Source organism: Chironomus tepperi, unplaced genomic scaffold, assembly GCF_022539635.2.
Source record: "Chironomus tepperi strain 1889 unplaced genomic scaffold, CSIRO-AGI_Ctep_v1 contig_450, whole genome shotgun sequence".
Taxonomy (NCBI): Eukaryota; Metazoa; Arthropoda; class Insecta; order Diptera; family Chironomidae; genus Chironomus; species Chironomus tepperi.
Genome location: NW_027226572.1, coordinates 168,584 through 185,991, shown reverse-complemented (window position 1 = coordinate 185,991; position 17,408 = coordinate 168,584). Strand labels below are relative to the sequence as shown.

General features: G+C 32.5%; 1 long non-coding RNA gene across 1 annotated transcript; it reads right to left on the bottom strand.

The window, feature by feature from the left end:
- Positions 1-102: 102 nt before the first annotated feature.
- LOC139098656 (uncharacterized) lies at positions 103-17,306 on the bottom strand. Its single transcript, XR_011545217.1, has 3 exons — positions 16,857-17,306; positions 4,375-4,486; positions 103-1,471 (listed from the first exon to the last, which is right to left on the bottom strand). It is a non-coding gene; the product is annotated as an uncharacterized lncRNA (long non-coding RNA).
- Positions 17,307-17,408: the final 102 nt, after the last annotated feature.

The following is a 17,408-nucleotide window of genomic DNA, read 5'->3' as shown; positions in this document are numbered from 1 at the left end:
CATTCAATTCGACCCCAATTAAGCAAAACATGATTACTGTAAACTAAAACAAAAGGCAAGCACGTGTGGATATAAATCGATAAATAATTAATCTCTCATCGGTTTAGATTTAACAATAACAATAATAATCATAATAGATCTTTATTATCCACTTAATATATCCATTTATATCGTATAACATAACATAGAATATTCAGTATAAATAATTACAGTATGATACATAAAAAATAAGGTTTTTTTTGGTCAAAATTAAATTTATAAAATTTGAATATTTCATCAAATTTTAGAAATTTGAACTTGTAACGAATTTTGAATTTTTAACGATCTTTTTAAGTTTGAATTTTCATTAGACAAAATTTCATTTTTCAAAAATTTTATTCGTTATTTTTTGAATTTCAAAACTGTTGTATGGGATTGGATCATTTTACAAAACTGTTGTATAGATTTGGATCATTCTACAAAAAAATTGTAAAGTTTTGAATCATTCTACAAAACTGTTGTACAGTTTTGGACCATTCAGCATGCTATTGTATAGCTTTAAGAAGTCTACAAAACTGTTCTATAGCTTTGAATCATTCTATAAACTGTTGTATAGTCCTTTTTCAATCTACAAAACTGTTGTATGTTTTTGAACCATTCAATAAAACTGTTATATGGTTTTTGAAACAATCTACAAACTGTTGTGTGGTTTTGAAACGATCTACAAACTGTTGTGTGGTTTTGAAACGATCTTCAAAATTGCTTTTGATTGCTGTTGTATGGTTTCCAATTCTTCAAAAATTTCAAATCTAATTTAAGCCCAAAATGACCGTTAAAATATGATTAAATTTTTATCAAGGTTTTTACCTAATTATAAATCCAGTCTAATTATTTAATATTAAATGCTAATATACTTTGAATATCTTTAATAATATAAGTATCCGTTCATACATGTTTTAAAGCTATCAATTCACTATACTTCTCTGATCTCAAACAATAATAATAATATACATAAGTATGCAACTTTTATATTCATATCCTCAATTCAATCATCATCATCACTCTTTTGTAGTCTTAATTTAAGTTACATAAAAAAAGAAGGTTATTTACGTCAATCACAGAGACTTAATATAAACTATTTTTTTATTTACTTTAATTAATAATTAATACAGAACAATTGATGCAGCATGCATCAATTAATCTAATGGCTCATTCGATTGTATCATAAACCAAGGTAAAAGTACAGTGACGGCAATTGCACAGATGCATGTGGAAATGACAACAATGGGATGTGTGGGTTTTCGTTCGCTGATCATGTGATTAAAATGTCCACCAGAAATAAGGAAGTCCTCCTCTGGATCACGGACAAATTCAAGAATTTCAACATCATGTTTAAACTTGACTTTTGACGTTGACGAGTCCCGTCTCCAAAATAAATGTCCGTGTGTTTCGTGTTTCTCAAGACACCAAATAGGATCCTCCTCTGTCGACACTACATTTGTGAAAAATGAGAAAAAAAAATTGAAAAAATTATTTTATTTTTATATCAACTGTGATTCAGTAAGCCTCCGCACAATTGGAACAGAATCTATATATATGCATACACACATTCATTCTGGCATATTAAAGAATAATGTGGAATTTAAGGTATTTTTATGTAACTTTCTGGTGAGAGCTTTAATTAAGTGCTAAGACGCATTTTTGAATAATTTGTTTAAGTTTTGATGGACTGGCACATGAGTGGAGATTGAGTGATTATTGCCAGATAAGATAACCAGGATGTCGATAGTTTAAGAATATTTTAATTTAAATTGCAAAATAGCAAAAATTATTTGAATTCTTCACAGACTTGAATGACTGGAATTGCGTGTCTAGTACTACACATGATTTTAAAAGGAATGAGGAAGTTTTAGCATTTTTGATTGCTTGTGCCTACCATTTACATATAAAGGATTGCTACGAAGATTGACACAATAACAGCTTAATTATGAAATCTTAAGTGGACAAAAAAAAAGGAATAAAACTAGTTCATGTCTAGTTCTAACCTGTTTTCGTCAACAGAACTGATTGTAATCTCTTAGCTATGAATCTACCCTAAAAGACAATGAGTAAAGTCACCGAAATGAGTTGAACGAACTACGATTAATAATCTTTTGTTTCATACTTTTTATATTTACAGTTTATAGTTGGATCTGAAACATTTACAATCCTTACACAATCCAAGGACACGAGTACGTCATAAGACCTGTTTTACTCTACAATGTAGCTACTTACAATTCGTGTGTGCAAGAGATTTGGCAAAGAAAATCATCAAAATACTGTTTATTTGGGTATGTACCCGATCGCCACAAATTGAAATGTTGCGAAAACAACCGGATTTGCCAAGTGGCAGCCACTTGGCTTTAAGTATACGACCGACTCGTCGCCGTGGTGGCAACATTTCAATATGTGCCGATCGGGATACTTGTGGATACAGCTAACACTAGAGAACACATCATGTGCCACATCCTTCAAAACTGTATTCCAATTTACGAACCGTTACTAGAATGACGAAATGGAAAAAGAGCTTCGAAAATTAGACAAGATCTGGGATTGAACCTAAGATCTTTGACACGTAAGGTCAACGTTTTATCATTTAGGCTACTGATACTATTTCCCCAATATTAGTCAAACTGCACTTTTTCCTATTTTCTCCTCCTCTAACTCTTAGACACCAAAATCTTAGTGAGATTCACAATCAACAGAAGCTTTCATCTTAAACATCCACCAATTTATCATCAAAAATTTTGATAATTTTTCATCCACAAAAAACATCTTTTTCATCATAAAGACATCCATAACCAGCCATTAAACTTGACTAATATCCATCATCACTCAAAGCAACCAGTATACTTTAAATCTGTCTCGATTGTTCCAATGAGAAAAAATATTATTAATTTCAATTTATTTTGCAATCGCCATTTCTAGTGGCAGTAAATAATTGTTGATTCGTGTTTTTTAAGGCTCGACTGTCTTTTGATCCAATGCCAAAAAAAAATCACTGTAATCTGCTTTTTCATGCATAGATTCAGCTTGGAACAAGAAAAAAAAGTATTTTTTTCATCAAAAAAAGATGTGAAGAATTGAGTCGGCATATGCCATGCACAAGCAGTTATAAGCATAGATAAAAGGGAAAAAAAGCGAATCGCAATTTGGTGCTCTTCTGTTGTTCCTGATTCAAAAATATCACATGAATAATTATTTTCGTTCAAAAATACGCACAGTGAGTCTGCAAAGTATATCCAAAAATAAAAATTCATCGTCTATTTTCATCTCAATCATCATCAAAATAAACAACACAAAGCATCATCTCTTTCATGTCCTATTCTTTAAGCATAACAAACAAAAATAAAGAAAAAGGTCAGTCTGAATCAATTTAGCATTGAACATTCATTTCTCTTCGTCGGGCACGCGTCAATTTGTAAACAAGTGACAGGAAGGCAAAGTGGACGTGAATATAGACGTAATAAACAAATCAACAATGAGATGAACGGGAGGATGTTTATAAATTGTGGTCAGCAAAAAGTTATTGAATTAGGATGTATGGCAACTTTGAAAGAGAAAAGAGTGCAGATGTTAATATTTTGTGGATTGGTCTAATACAACCATACAAGAGGTGGACATTGAACAGTATATAGGGAAATCATGGTTTAAGTGAGCATTGTGGCACAAACTCTAGAAACCTCCGGTAGCTCAATAGGTAAGAGCACTTGAAATGCAAGATTGCGTGAGTTCGAATCCCACTTGGTAGTAAGGTTCCGAACAGAAGTGATAATGCATTGATATCAATAAAGACTATCGACAATTTAGTTGAAAACCTCAAACCTCCTTCAAAACGCATCCCGAAATATTTCCAAAAATATGAGAAAATTAAGGAACAACCAAGGAGCAGCCTATAAGGTTTCCTGATGTCTGAGACCAGGACTGAGACTTCAGAACACCCTAGAAACTGGGTGTGATAATTGGAATAGTTCCATAGACATTTTATGTCTAACAGACAATATTCATGTCCATCCAGATAAGCTTTGCTATCACCTAAATATGCGCGGCCACTAACCTAAATGTGCGGCTCCTAACCTAAATGAGCGTGCTTAGTGAGTAAGCTCAATCAACATAATTAAGCATTCCCAATTATGTAATTGACAAGCCGATTGCCAGCGATACAGCCTGCTTCAGGCGCCGACTGAAGGAGGCCATGGATCACACTTAATCCTTACGGTCAGCGAAGTATTGGAAGTATGCTCAATTATGTAAACAAACTAACAAGCATATCCCTTACCCTCTTCAGATTATAACAAACATCATTCATGCACGACCCCTTACTCAAGTACAATATGACAATTTAATAATACTTACAAATAGACTCTGTGATTGTCATTTTGGATTCTTGTTCTGTTTTGCTTTTGGCCGTTCCTTTTCCTCTTCGCCTGTTGCGTAGATTCTCAATTGCTGTATATGAATATGAACTCTATAATAATAGCAGAAACAGAAGAGAAAGAAAGAATTTGAAATTATTATGACTATTGAAATGCAAAGTCAATCTTCATGTAAATATTGAATTTCTTTTTCCGTTGGCTATGAATTAAGGAAATAAAATTTTATTATTGGCAATAATTTTTTTGATAAAAGATTCAATAAATCTTTGAATAATGAGCGGCTTGTGTAATTTTTTTGAGGTTAATAATGGATGAAGAAAATGAGTTGAAGGAGTTGAATGGTCAGAAGCGAAACAAGTAAAAGAAGGTCCATCCCCAATCAGTACAAGTCGGTTAATCAATCAAAATTCGATCCCAGGCAAGTATGAGTATGACTTTGAGTCAGATTCAATTTGAATCCAGCACCAGAGTTGCAAAACAGGCATCTGTGACCGGCAAAAACCGTACAAATTCTTGATAATTTGCATAGTTTTTCTTACAAATGCATACAAATTATCGGGAATTTGTGAGGTTTTTGCCGGCCTGTTTTTCAACTGTGTCCAGCACCACATCATAGTCACGCCGGCCAGGTTTCTGATTTTGGATCATTTTGGTATATTTAGGATCATGGTTGCAATTTGGGAGTCACAAGACATTCGTATTGCATATCAATAAGACTCCAGGCTTCCATAGTAATTTTCATGCATTTTCCTAATTTATTGATAAAGTAATCATTTGAATTTTTAAGAAAAAGCTTGGAAAAAAGCATTCAAAAATCAAATTAATTTGCTAATGGCAATACAATCGAGAAAATGTAAACGTAAAGTTTAACTCAATACTCAATATTTTGATTTCTTGTAATTGTTCATGTAAGTACATGTATTGGTTTTTAACATTTACACAAAATTTAATTTCAAACTAGCCTTAAAGCAATTTAATAATCCCGAGTGACACAAATGAAGAAGGTTTTTCCATGAAGCATTTAAGACTCCGCCAAACAAATTTTTTCGACAGCCTTATACACACGAAACGGAGGCAAAAGCTCCTTGGTGAAGTCTTTTTCATTAGTGCCGCTCGGGTTCTACCAAGTGACACAAATAAAGTGAATGACTTTGCCAATTAATTCGTCACAATGGAGCTATTAGGACTCCTTCAAAGTCATTTACTTCATTTGTGTCGTTCGGATTTAAAATAACAATATTTCAATTCTTCAACAATCCCGAGTAGCACAAGTCGGTTAATTAATCCAAAATCCGACACCAGGCTTGCAAATTTTTAACCAAATCCGTCACCAAGTCAATGTCACGCCGCCCCTTCCCGAACTTTTGATCAATCAACCAATTTGTGCTATTCGGGAATTAAATTCCATCTGAAAATTAAATTTATCTGTTTTATAAAGCTTCTTTTTTTTCTCCTGGCGGATGAGAATGTCAAAAAAAAGTTTCAACTCAGGTAACGCAATAAAATCGATACGATAAATAAAAAAAAAATTGTTATCTTTTACTTATTGAGATATAAATCAGAATAGACATGGCCATTAGTAACTATCAACAACGCATTTAAATCGTGTTTACAAATATGTTGATTGAAAGAAGCTTGAATTTGAATTTGAAATTTGATTTGGAAAATAACGGTCAAAATATGTTTACAATTTGTGATTTTAACGGTTTGTTTTCAAAAATAACGATAGAAAATGATTGCTTAGATTCAAAAACTCCAGAATTTGAGCAATTTTTGTCATTTTTTAGTTAATAAGGCGCCCTAGCAGTGCCTTAGTCACACCGGATAGCAATAAATCAGTCAGTCAGACAAAACAGATACCATGCTTCCATACAGCTTCAGAAAAAAGCTTTAAAAAAACATATATCATCCAGCAAGCCATGAAATTCAAATATCCAATAAATAAATCATCTCAATTTATTGAATAATATTGCATTCTCATGACAATTGCAGCGTAAAGTTGTCGATTCTCGAGTTTCAACGATACGATATACGAACAGTCTAAAGTTTTTTGTAATACGATCCAGTGAATGCTTCCGCTATGCGATTCTATCGCTTATTGTACACATGAGAATATGTTAAGCAAATTCATTCAACTAGTGTCATGCGAGATTGTTTTTTTCCTTCTATTGAACCTCTGTTGATTCACTGAACATTCTATTCGAATAACTAGAAATGATTTCAAGATAAATATTAGTGTAATTATCAAAATACATCCGATTATACTGCGTAATAAAAATTTCTTTCTTCGTAATTGTGTGATAATTTATAAATAAATTAAATCAACACACTTCTTTTGCTATGCTTTGCGTTTTTTGTTTTGTTAGAAAGATGACGAGCTACTTGGCTATACATTTGACAGGTCGCTATTCTTAGAGGAAGTGGAAGGAAAATCGCTTTTTAGTATCGGATATAATTCATGTAGAATTTGACATTATTAAGTAACTTGAAAATTATGAAGATTTTGGGGGGAATTGATGGCAATTGTGACTGTAAAATAGCAGAATTTATGGCGATCAGGGCGCCACGATGGCGTCGATATGATAAATGTGTGATATGGCAGAAAATCAGCTATCAAGAACAAACACAGAGTATGCTTGATCAGATGAGCGTTCTCGAGAGAATACTCCAGAGAATATTGCCTCTATTTTTCTTTATTGTGGTGGATGTCAAGGTGTTTTATGATGTCTTAGGTTAGGTTGTAACCCTAACAAGTAAAGAGACCGTATTTAGCTATCGTGGTGGTATTTATGGATCATTAAATCATGTTATTTGTCTGTTTTGGACCTTAATAAGTCCACTCTTTGCCACACGGGGTATAGGCCTTTAAGAGCTATGAAACGTCAGATTTTGCATGCAAAAGTCGACTTAAGTCGATTAAAGTCGGCTATACTCCATACAAACTTCGAGACCACTTCGAGCTCTGTCAAGAGAATATATGACAGAATTTTTTAAAAAATTAAGTTTCAAATCCTTCAAATTAACAAGTACCATTGAACTTAGTACATATCTACATCGTTCTTTACTGAAAAGTGCATTACATCATATCTGAATAATTAAGAATCAACACTTATTACTGCTCGGTCATCTCACTACAAATTCTAAAATATCCTACCAAAAACCATCTACACCCCAGAATATAAGAAGCCAACAACCTCAATAAAATTACACTGATAAGCTACAACCTTCAAAAAAATTCCTATCAACAGTGCTGAATGTGACTCTTCTGCAAGCTCAAATTGGTTGATAACCTTATCTGAGAATTTTATTTAAGAATAACTGCGCATTAAATGCTTGAAAATGTCAAATTCATGATTGCAGATAATTGTTTTTGATAACATCCAAAATATATATCACCTACTGTTTTACGCAGCATAATGCTTAATTGATTTGTTTATCTAATGGGCGCACAATACAAATGGGACACAAAAATACGGATAGGAAGTGATGGATTTATCAGTTTTTGGCTTGTTACGTGTAATTTGATGGAATGTTGGGTTTCTACTTGGATATTGACTGGATGTGCCTTTATGGGAAATGAGAATCAACGTGGATCCTAGCATGAACGTGAATTATGACGAGAAACTAGCTTAAACACCACAAAAAGGCTAATCCTTCAATAATCAAGTTTAAGTCCAAAGTGACTCCGACTTGGTGCTGGATTCGATTTGTCATTCTCGTGGTAGAGTCACGCCGATCTGGAGCCTTATTTTAGATCTTTCAATCGACTTGTGCTTCTCGTGTAGCTCCTCAAAACATGTTAAGCTCAATCTTCTACCATTACAGCACCTTTACATAATCATCAACTCAAAAACACATGTGATGCTGTTATGGTTACTACACAGTGAACTCATTTGTGAGATTTGATTTAGCTATTTAAAAAGAGGAGCTAGCTACAGAAATAGAACGTATCCAAGACACAGAAAAATTTTGTACCAAAATTATCGATGCATCTTCTTTACTTTTGGTTTATCTTCTTTATGTGTATGACCTTTGAGTTATATTTGGATGGAAAATTTGAGATAAATCTTAACGTTCGCTGTAGAATTACGAAACGATACACGTTGAAGATATTGTTCTCACGTTGACCGAGGAGCACATGACTGAGCATATGATAAGCTGTGGTCATTGCATTCTTGTCTGACCAACACAAGGGTGTCAAACTGAGCATTTTCATCAATTTTGATCAATTTGCTCAGTTCCAAATAGAGTTGCAAAACAGGTTCCTGTGACAGACAAAACCGTACAAATTCTTGCTAATTTTTATGGCTTTTCCTACAAAACCATACAAATTAACAAGAATTTGTACGTTTTTTGCCTGTCATAGACATCTGTTTTGCAACTCTGGTTCCAAACCCTTAAATATACAAAAGTAGCTTTGCAGAATCCTTATTAACTTCCAACTACATGTGAACTTCATATGGATCCTTTGTGTAGCTTGATTCTAACTCAAAATGCTTTGAAATTAAGGGAATAGCCATTAGGCACCAATAAATGTAACCATGACTGCGACTTATTAATTTGCATCATTTGGGTATGTAAACATCCACTGGATGACTGCATGTTCTTCAAATGGACAATTTTGCATCACATGCTGATCAGAATGACATCAAAAATTTTATTTATTTTACTATAAAACTGACTCCGTTGATAAAAAGGAAACGATTAATAATATAATAATTTTACAGTCTCATCAGCTGTTTGTTCCTCAAAAGCATTTTTTGCAGACTAATAAAAAAATTTTTAAATTGATAATTTTCATTTCATGTCAAATAAATTAATAGGACTGCTGACTTTATGATGATGATGTAGGTATTTATACTGCTTTATACTTGCATATTAATCAGTTAATAGAACTGAATTTGCAATTCTCCTGAACTAAATAATGAGAATGAGGTCGACTATATTCCACGATTCATCTATTTTTAGTATCAATAAATTCCTTTTATGTTCTACACAAGTTCCACTGCAGTGGTTCTCGAACTATGTTGCGCGACATGCTGGTATGTCGTCAAAGCCTTCTGGTGTGTTGCTGACAGTTGACGACACATCAAATTCTTACTTAATATGTAATTTACTATGTGACACAATCTATGTCTCGTTCCAAAAAGTCTGCGAAACACTGTACAGCACAAATTGCGCAACAAGTGATTAAAATCAATCATCATGTGTTTTGCCATCTCTAGGGATGCGATGATGCGACGTATGTGATGCTACTCAACCTTTATGTGTTCCTTCTTTTATCTCGACAATTGTCAAGGCAATAAAAATTGATTTTATACTTTTTCTACGCCGTTTTAAGATATGGATACATAATATGCTGACAATAAGCTCAAATTCCTTTCAATTTTTATGAGCATCACGTGAAAACAGACAGATATAGTTAGATAAATTAGGAATAAAAAGCTACGGATGAGATTAAAAATGTAAGAGATTGATATAAAGTTTGAAAATTGTTTAATAAAAGAATTTTGAGAATGTTGAGGGGAGGAAAGAGAAGGGAGGGGAGTGCTTGCACGTGCTTGTAAGAAGTCATGAACTTTTTTTAATCACATAAAAGCACATTAAAGAATAGAATCAAATTATAATTCATGGGGGGTTGTTTTTGAAGTCAATTGAGGGTTTGTGGAGTCAAATTCAACTTTGACTCCTTGATACCCTCCCGTCCCTTCTAAACTTCTCGTGGTTTGATCCAAAAAGCAGGATTTAAAACCATCAAACCTCCGTGAATACGCCCTTGATTTGACTTAACCCTAAACCACTGGATACGCTTCTTCGTAGTTCTTACAAAGTAGGGTTCGTGTGTCACGGCACATCTAAGTGGTAAGTCATCATCCAAACCGCCATTCATGCCATTTTAAGTCATTGTGTGCCGTGGTACAAACAGTTTGTACAATCCTGCTGTATACCAATAAAGTTCCATCAACTCACAGCAATACATACATTACTCGGTACATCGCCTAACTTTTTCTCTAAAAAACTTCTGAAATTTATATCCTGTGGTTAGAAAATCAATTTACTTCAATTAAGCACTTGTGTGGTTTATTTAATGTTTTTTAAAATAAAATGACGTCGAGACTGGCACAATTGCTTTAACTGGATTAGAAATTTTAGAATTAGAGAAACGTGCTGATCAGCTGGATATAATTTTATTTACATTAACTATCAATTTAGCCAAATTAGATGGATTGACGTACTTTAAATCATAATTCCATGGGAATATGAGCGGGTTTGGGATAAGATGGTGACGTCAGAGGTAGTTGTCATGTTACTATTGGTACGGTGACGCAGCAGCATCCTGAGTTTTTGGGATAAATCTATTTATGGAACTGTTTTCAAAAATTGTCACAGTCGAAAAATTTGCAACGTAAAATAATGTCAAGCTTTAGTGCTTGTCAACAGCAATAAAAAAGGACTTTAAAAACTAATTATTCTTTAAATGTCTTTATGAATTATGGACGAGATTAAAGTACAGACTTCTTTTGCGTCGAATGTCCGCTTTTCTCATTAAATTTTGAAATATTTACTTATTTTTTTTCATGGAAATTGGACGAGACCGGTTGTGCACATAAGATTATAAGACGAGATGAATAAATTATGCAAGAGGGAAATTCTAGCGAAAAAGAAATTTTGTTAATCTCATTAATTAATCTTTACATAAATATTATTCGACAAGGTTCCAATGAAATGGAATCGAATGAATATTCAAATGGAAAAATTAATCACAATTTCTGAGAAAATAAATTTTGGAACTAAAAGAGATCGAATATTGAGAATAAGAAAATAAACAATTATTGTTGATGATTTGGCATAAGAGGAACGATTAAGCACATTTGGATGAATTTTCCAACGAAAAAGTAGGAAATTCTTGAAATTCAATTGAATTTTCATGAAACTGCAGATTTCAATAAATGTCGATGAGTCCGAAAACCACATGATGCAGAAATGTTCGAACTGAAGGCTGACGTGAAATCGTATTTAATCGAATCTAGCCTGGGGCAATAGTCAAACTGGTTAGAGGCCGGTTTTTCGGTCATTTTAACAACATCTGTCTTTCAGGATACTTTTTGATTAGCAAAAGTTGGTTGATCGGTCAAAAATCCGATCCCAGGCCAGCGTGGCTATGGCCTCAGGGTAGATTCGATGTAATGCGACTTCAAGTCGGACTCAAGTCAGCCTTAAATCGGGAATTTCTGCGATATGTGCTTTGGATTTGCCCAAATCCGGCACTATACCAGAATCCCACTCAGAACTCAAAGTCCACTCGGATTTTGTAAGGAAAAATCAACTTTAACCGACTCGACTCTATATGAAATTTGAGTCAACTTTGAGCTCTGGTTCCACCGGACTGGTGCCGGATCGGTTAACCAACTTGTGCTATTCGGGTCAAATCTCTTTTATCAATGATGTAACAAAGAAAGTTCCTCAATAAACCATTCCCACAAATCCGTTCAAAAACGGTAAAAAAGGTCAAAAAGCCACCATAAGAAATGCGTAAGTGAAAGCTTATGTCTGCATAACAATTATTCAAACAAATCCAAAAAACAGCAACAGCTTCATAAAAAATGCAAGATTAATTTTTTGTTTTATTCCTTTCAAATCGATCCCTTGATTTATCTTCCTTTTTTTTGAAGGCTTGTGTCGAATACGAAACATGAGCATTTGTAATGATAATCCCACATACATCTCAGCACAGGATGAGTGCTCGCGGGATATTTTTCTTTCGGGAAATCAGTTTATCATCCATTTTCATATTTTGTGGGTTATTTTCGATTTTTTGAGGCATATAAAATAATAACTGAGGTTTCTTTATGTTTTCCATGACCGGGCTTGTTATTAATGCATCTCTTGAAGCTGTTCTTAAAGTACCTTTATTTTGGGATGTCTTAAAGTATGAATTTTTAAAGAATAGGCTTTGATTTTAGGTGGAATTAGGATGGATGTCGATATCCATCAGTATCGATAACCAACAGTCACTTGGCAATTCTGATTTTTGGCTCTTAAAGAATTGAAAATCTAACCAAAACAGCACAACGTATTCGCTAAGTCACCGTTATATCACCATTTTAACGGTAAAAAATTAAGTTGACCTGATAGCATTGAGGTAACTAATTCTGACAGACTTTTGTCGTGAAAAATGAGGCTCGAGGCGTTGTGTCGTAATGCTTTTTAAAGCTTTTGAAGTAGATATAGACGAATATGGAAGATTAAGGTTTGGTATGATAGATTCTAAGGAGCAATTGCGTAATTTAACGGGATTATGCAGTCAATTTTTCTTTTGGACAAAGGTCTTCAATTTGTTAATGTTTTTAAGAACACAAATTTCATTTTGAGATCCAATTATTCAGTATATATGACAAATAAAGCTACATAACACTACATAACCTTAAAAAGGTCTCAAAATGTTTAGCAACTCAAAAAATCTCATTTTTGAAGTGCTTCGTTCCAAAATTAAACGTCCTTTAAATGACGATATCAATCCTACATACACACTTGGATAATAATATCTGTGAATTGATACTCATCTCATGCAACAGCATGTGAGGAATTTAAAATGTCAACAAGTGTTATACAGTAATCATGTGTGCCTTCATAGTTGATATAAAAATATATAAAAATTAAGAGTTATGCAAATATATGTAGGTATTTAAGCAACAAATATACACAATAGCTCTTATTATGTGAACAGCCTCGAGGAATTTTTAAAATAAAACGTCGAATGACATGAAGAAAGTTAAAGTGACCTTAAAGTAAGACAATGATGAAGAAGATGTCATGATATCTGCAAACACAAAAAGTTTCTTGTTGTTCATACTTTTTGGGCTGATCCTTTTTGCTTATTTCAAAAGATTTTGGAGATTTTAATAAAAAGATGACAATTTTGTTCACCGGAAAGCAAAAGAAGCAGACCAAAATATTGTCTCGAGTTTGATGGCAAGTGTCTGATTCTTCTGCTTAACGGGATGTTTTTTAATACAGAATTATTCAGTCGGCAAATAAGAGAGAAAGAGGAAAAAATTATGGCACGGCAAGTAAATAAGCTAGTCTATTGGATATGTTTATCTTTCACATATTTCAATACAGTTTAAAGTGTTTACATACTTTTTAAGTTTTTGTGTAAACATATCGTGAGATGAATGGCATTATGAATAATCCACAAAAATTCGCAATGGGGATGTTCACTTGTTAGGTTCTGGGAGCTGTTCCCCTCCCTCTTCTGATTTAAATCTGATTTTTACAATCGGAAACTCCGAGAATTCCAATTTTAAAATTTGAAAGAGTTCTTCATTCTGTACCGTAACAAGTGAACAATCCCCAAAAAAATTTTCTCTTTCCAGTGATGTCATTTGTTATTGGATGAACGATTTATGGAAGTTTAGACTTCCTTTCCATGTCATCTGTGTGGTTTTTTGTGGAAAATACAGAAATTGTTTATGAATTGGATACGGAAGAAGTCTTAAATCAATAATTTATGGCAAAATTTATGGTTTTACGCTGAGTAAACTGTTTGAAAAATTGTAACGGATGAATTAATTTTGTAATTTATTATCTCAGTAAGCAGTGATAAGCCCCTTTGTTTTGTTTATAATTTTTCATTGTAATTTTGTGATTTGAATTGTGAACTTTAGTCAAATTTACTTTAATTTAATTATTAGACTTTAAATGTTGCAGTCTATCAAGCAATGAATAAGAATCTAAGGTAATAAACCGTAAGTATGACGTAAAGTCTCAAAACTTTAGTTGAATTAAATTTTGAGTTGAAGTTTACAATTCTTTTTGGAATTTTCCACTCATTTGCACTAAGTACTTAAATATCTTGAACAATCTCTCAATGATGTCGAGAACTCTAATTGCCTACAGCTCTAATTATAATGACTTTGTTAAATATAAAAGAATTTGTGCACACAGGTAAAAAATTTAATTTGTGACGATTTCTTCAATCCCGAGCGACATAAATGAAGAAGGCTAAACCACGGAGCTTGTTAGGCTTCGCCAGAGCTCGGAGTGGACTCGGATCTTGAATGGAGTTGAGTTGACTCATGCCGACTTTTTCATATAAAATCCGAGTCGACTTCAAACTCTGGACTTCCCTAAACTTCTTTTATTAACACTTAATGAAAGCTTTCTGGAAGGAAGACCCAAGAGCTCATGGGATTACTGTGTGAGCAATGACGCAAAAATGTGTCGCTCGGGAATGTAAATAAGCAAAACAAAGAAATTAACATAGCTTCACAAAAACAATAATTATCTAATGAAATTATCATTTGTGCTGCACAAATTACTGAAAAACTTGTTGATTTTTTCATTTTAACCTGTTGATTTTAATTTGAAAATATTTCTCCATTTGTGACAATAAAATTGTTTTAAATTGACAGCCGTCTGAGTCATTTGCGGTTTAAATCAAGTGATTTAGATACAATACTGTTTTGGCACAGCTTCACAAATCGATTAACATCTTCTATCATCACGTGGAATTTATAACGTAGCTTTATTCTAGAAATTTATGCTTATACAGTTGTTAAATATGTGGAATAATATAGATTTAGAGGACATATGACCGATTTAAAGAACTGCTCTGCATGCATCCTAGAGTAATAAATTCAAAAGTGTCTCATCCTTATACTTATGCTTAGTCAGAATTTTTTTCTCAAGAAAAACACACAACAATAATTTTCATCCACAAAATAAAAAATAAGAAGCACCATAAATTTCCTTTAAAAGAGACAAACTTTTTTTTGTGTTCGTCTTTGAGTTTCGTGTTCCGCTTGAATTTTTTTATTTTTCTGTTGCTGCTATGGCTGTATTGTATAAAGGCTGTATTTGAGCAACGAAAATTAAATGGAGAAGAAGATTTATATTTGCTTCCATATTCTTAAATTTAATTATAATTATGTCTCGAGAATATATCCGCGGATGGAGCAAAGAATGTCATATAAAGTGACAAAAAAGTAGGGTTGGGCAAATATTCGAATATATTCGAATATATTCGCATATGAACAAAAAAATATTCGAATATATTCGAATGCATATTCGAATATGCATTATTCAAAAAAATTCCGTTGTATTTGATTTATTCAAAGATTCATTTCTTATCGTTTTGTGAAGTATGTAATTTCATACAAAAGTTGATCAATAATCCTTTTTTGGCTTATTTTTGGCAAAAAATGATAAAATCTTAGTTAATTTGTGTTAAAACATGTATCTATGACTCGGAATAATGTTCTTACGAAAGAATGATGATGCATTAATGCAATTTTATTGAGAATTTCTAATTTTTTGCCTGAAATATGCAAAAAAAGGATTTTTGAGCAACTTTTGTATGAAATTACATACTTCACAAATGTGATTAGAAATTACTCTTTGAAGAAACCAAATGCAACCGAATTTTTTTGAATAATCCATATTCGAATATGCATTCGAATATATTCGCATAAAATATTCGAATATTTGTATTCGAATATATTCGAATACGATTCTGCCCAACCCTACAAAAAAGTAAGAAAAAATTTATTTGGAGAGGGTCTTGTTTGGTAACATCATCACTATCATTTACGTTTAATGTTATGAAAATTCTGTGTGGGGATGTGGAAGATGTGTTTGGTTTCATGCTTTATTGGATTCTTACAAACAAGTTAAAGTAATGACTTTAAGTGGAATAAAGGAAGAGGAATTTTTGATGGGTGAACTTTTGTGATTCGGAAGATTAAAGGAGAAGATGCTTGAATTGGTTATTAGGATGATAATTAATCTAATTTATTATAAGAATAATCTTGAGAATTTGTCAGCTGGTCCGAGTGAACAACTTGATATAATGCTTATTTATTAACCAGTCCTACGATCGACTAATGACATATTTTACAGATTCCAGAAAAAAATGTCATTAGTTAATCGTAGATTTAGTTATTAACTAGACATTATATCAAAATTCCGACTTTGGTTGGAACCAGACGAAAAATGTGTGTTGCTTATTTTTTTGGTGAAGATTAGGATTCAAAGTCCATTAGAAATTGGCCTAAGTTTTACTGACTCCACGAGAAATTCAAATCAACTTCGAACTAAACGAATTCGACTTTAAGCTCTGCCTCTTAGTCACACTTGATTTGCTCAACACAAAGTCGTCTGACAAGCAGCCTGACTAAGGCATTTGAGGAGAAAAAAAATCAACTTTATAATAATTTAATTCAAGGTTAAATAAAAAATAAATTAGAATTTAATCAGAAAATTTTTCGAGAAATTTACATCGCAAATTTTTTCCATCTCGTTACACAAAAATGATTAAAAAATGCCAAATCTACTAACGAAGATCTTGAAGCTTTATTTCCATAATTCATATCTTTATGAGGAATTTAAATCAAAATATTTACAAAAGTCAAAAAAAAAGGTTCTTCAAAGGCAACGGAAGTGATAAAAAATTTAACTTACATTTTTTAATATTCACCTTTATTTTCTGCAAAGCTACTTTATCTGTTATTTCCACATAAATCTTTGACACGCGAGTTGATTTTTTTTTTGTTTATAAAAATTTCACAATTTTTCGCTTTTTTTAAATTTTCTTTTTTTCGTATTGTTTTTGTTAATTTACTTTAAATTTCACAACACTTAAATGACTTTTTGATGATTGTTGGATTTAAATTCATTCACTTTCTTATTTTTTCTCTGTTAATCCGTTGATCACGTATGTTATTTTAGTGCCAATGAATAGAAAAACTATAAAATGTCTCAAGTCCTTGTAGTACAAAAATAACTGTCTTTAAACTGATTCAAAAATCATAAACATTTCATTTGAAAATATTTCACAATTCTCTTTACTTTTTTTTTATATTTTGCGACTGCACGGCAATGCTTTTGAACTCATACTGTGTGTGCTTCCGAAAAGAAAAAAAAATATTGTTCAAGCAAACGACGATGAGTGAATTTTTTTTTCTTTCTTCTACTTATTTTTTTTACATGAGAAAATGAGAAATGAGATTCTCT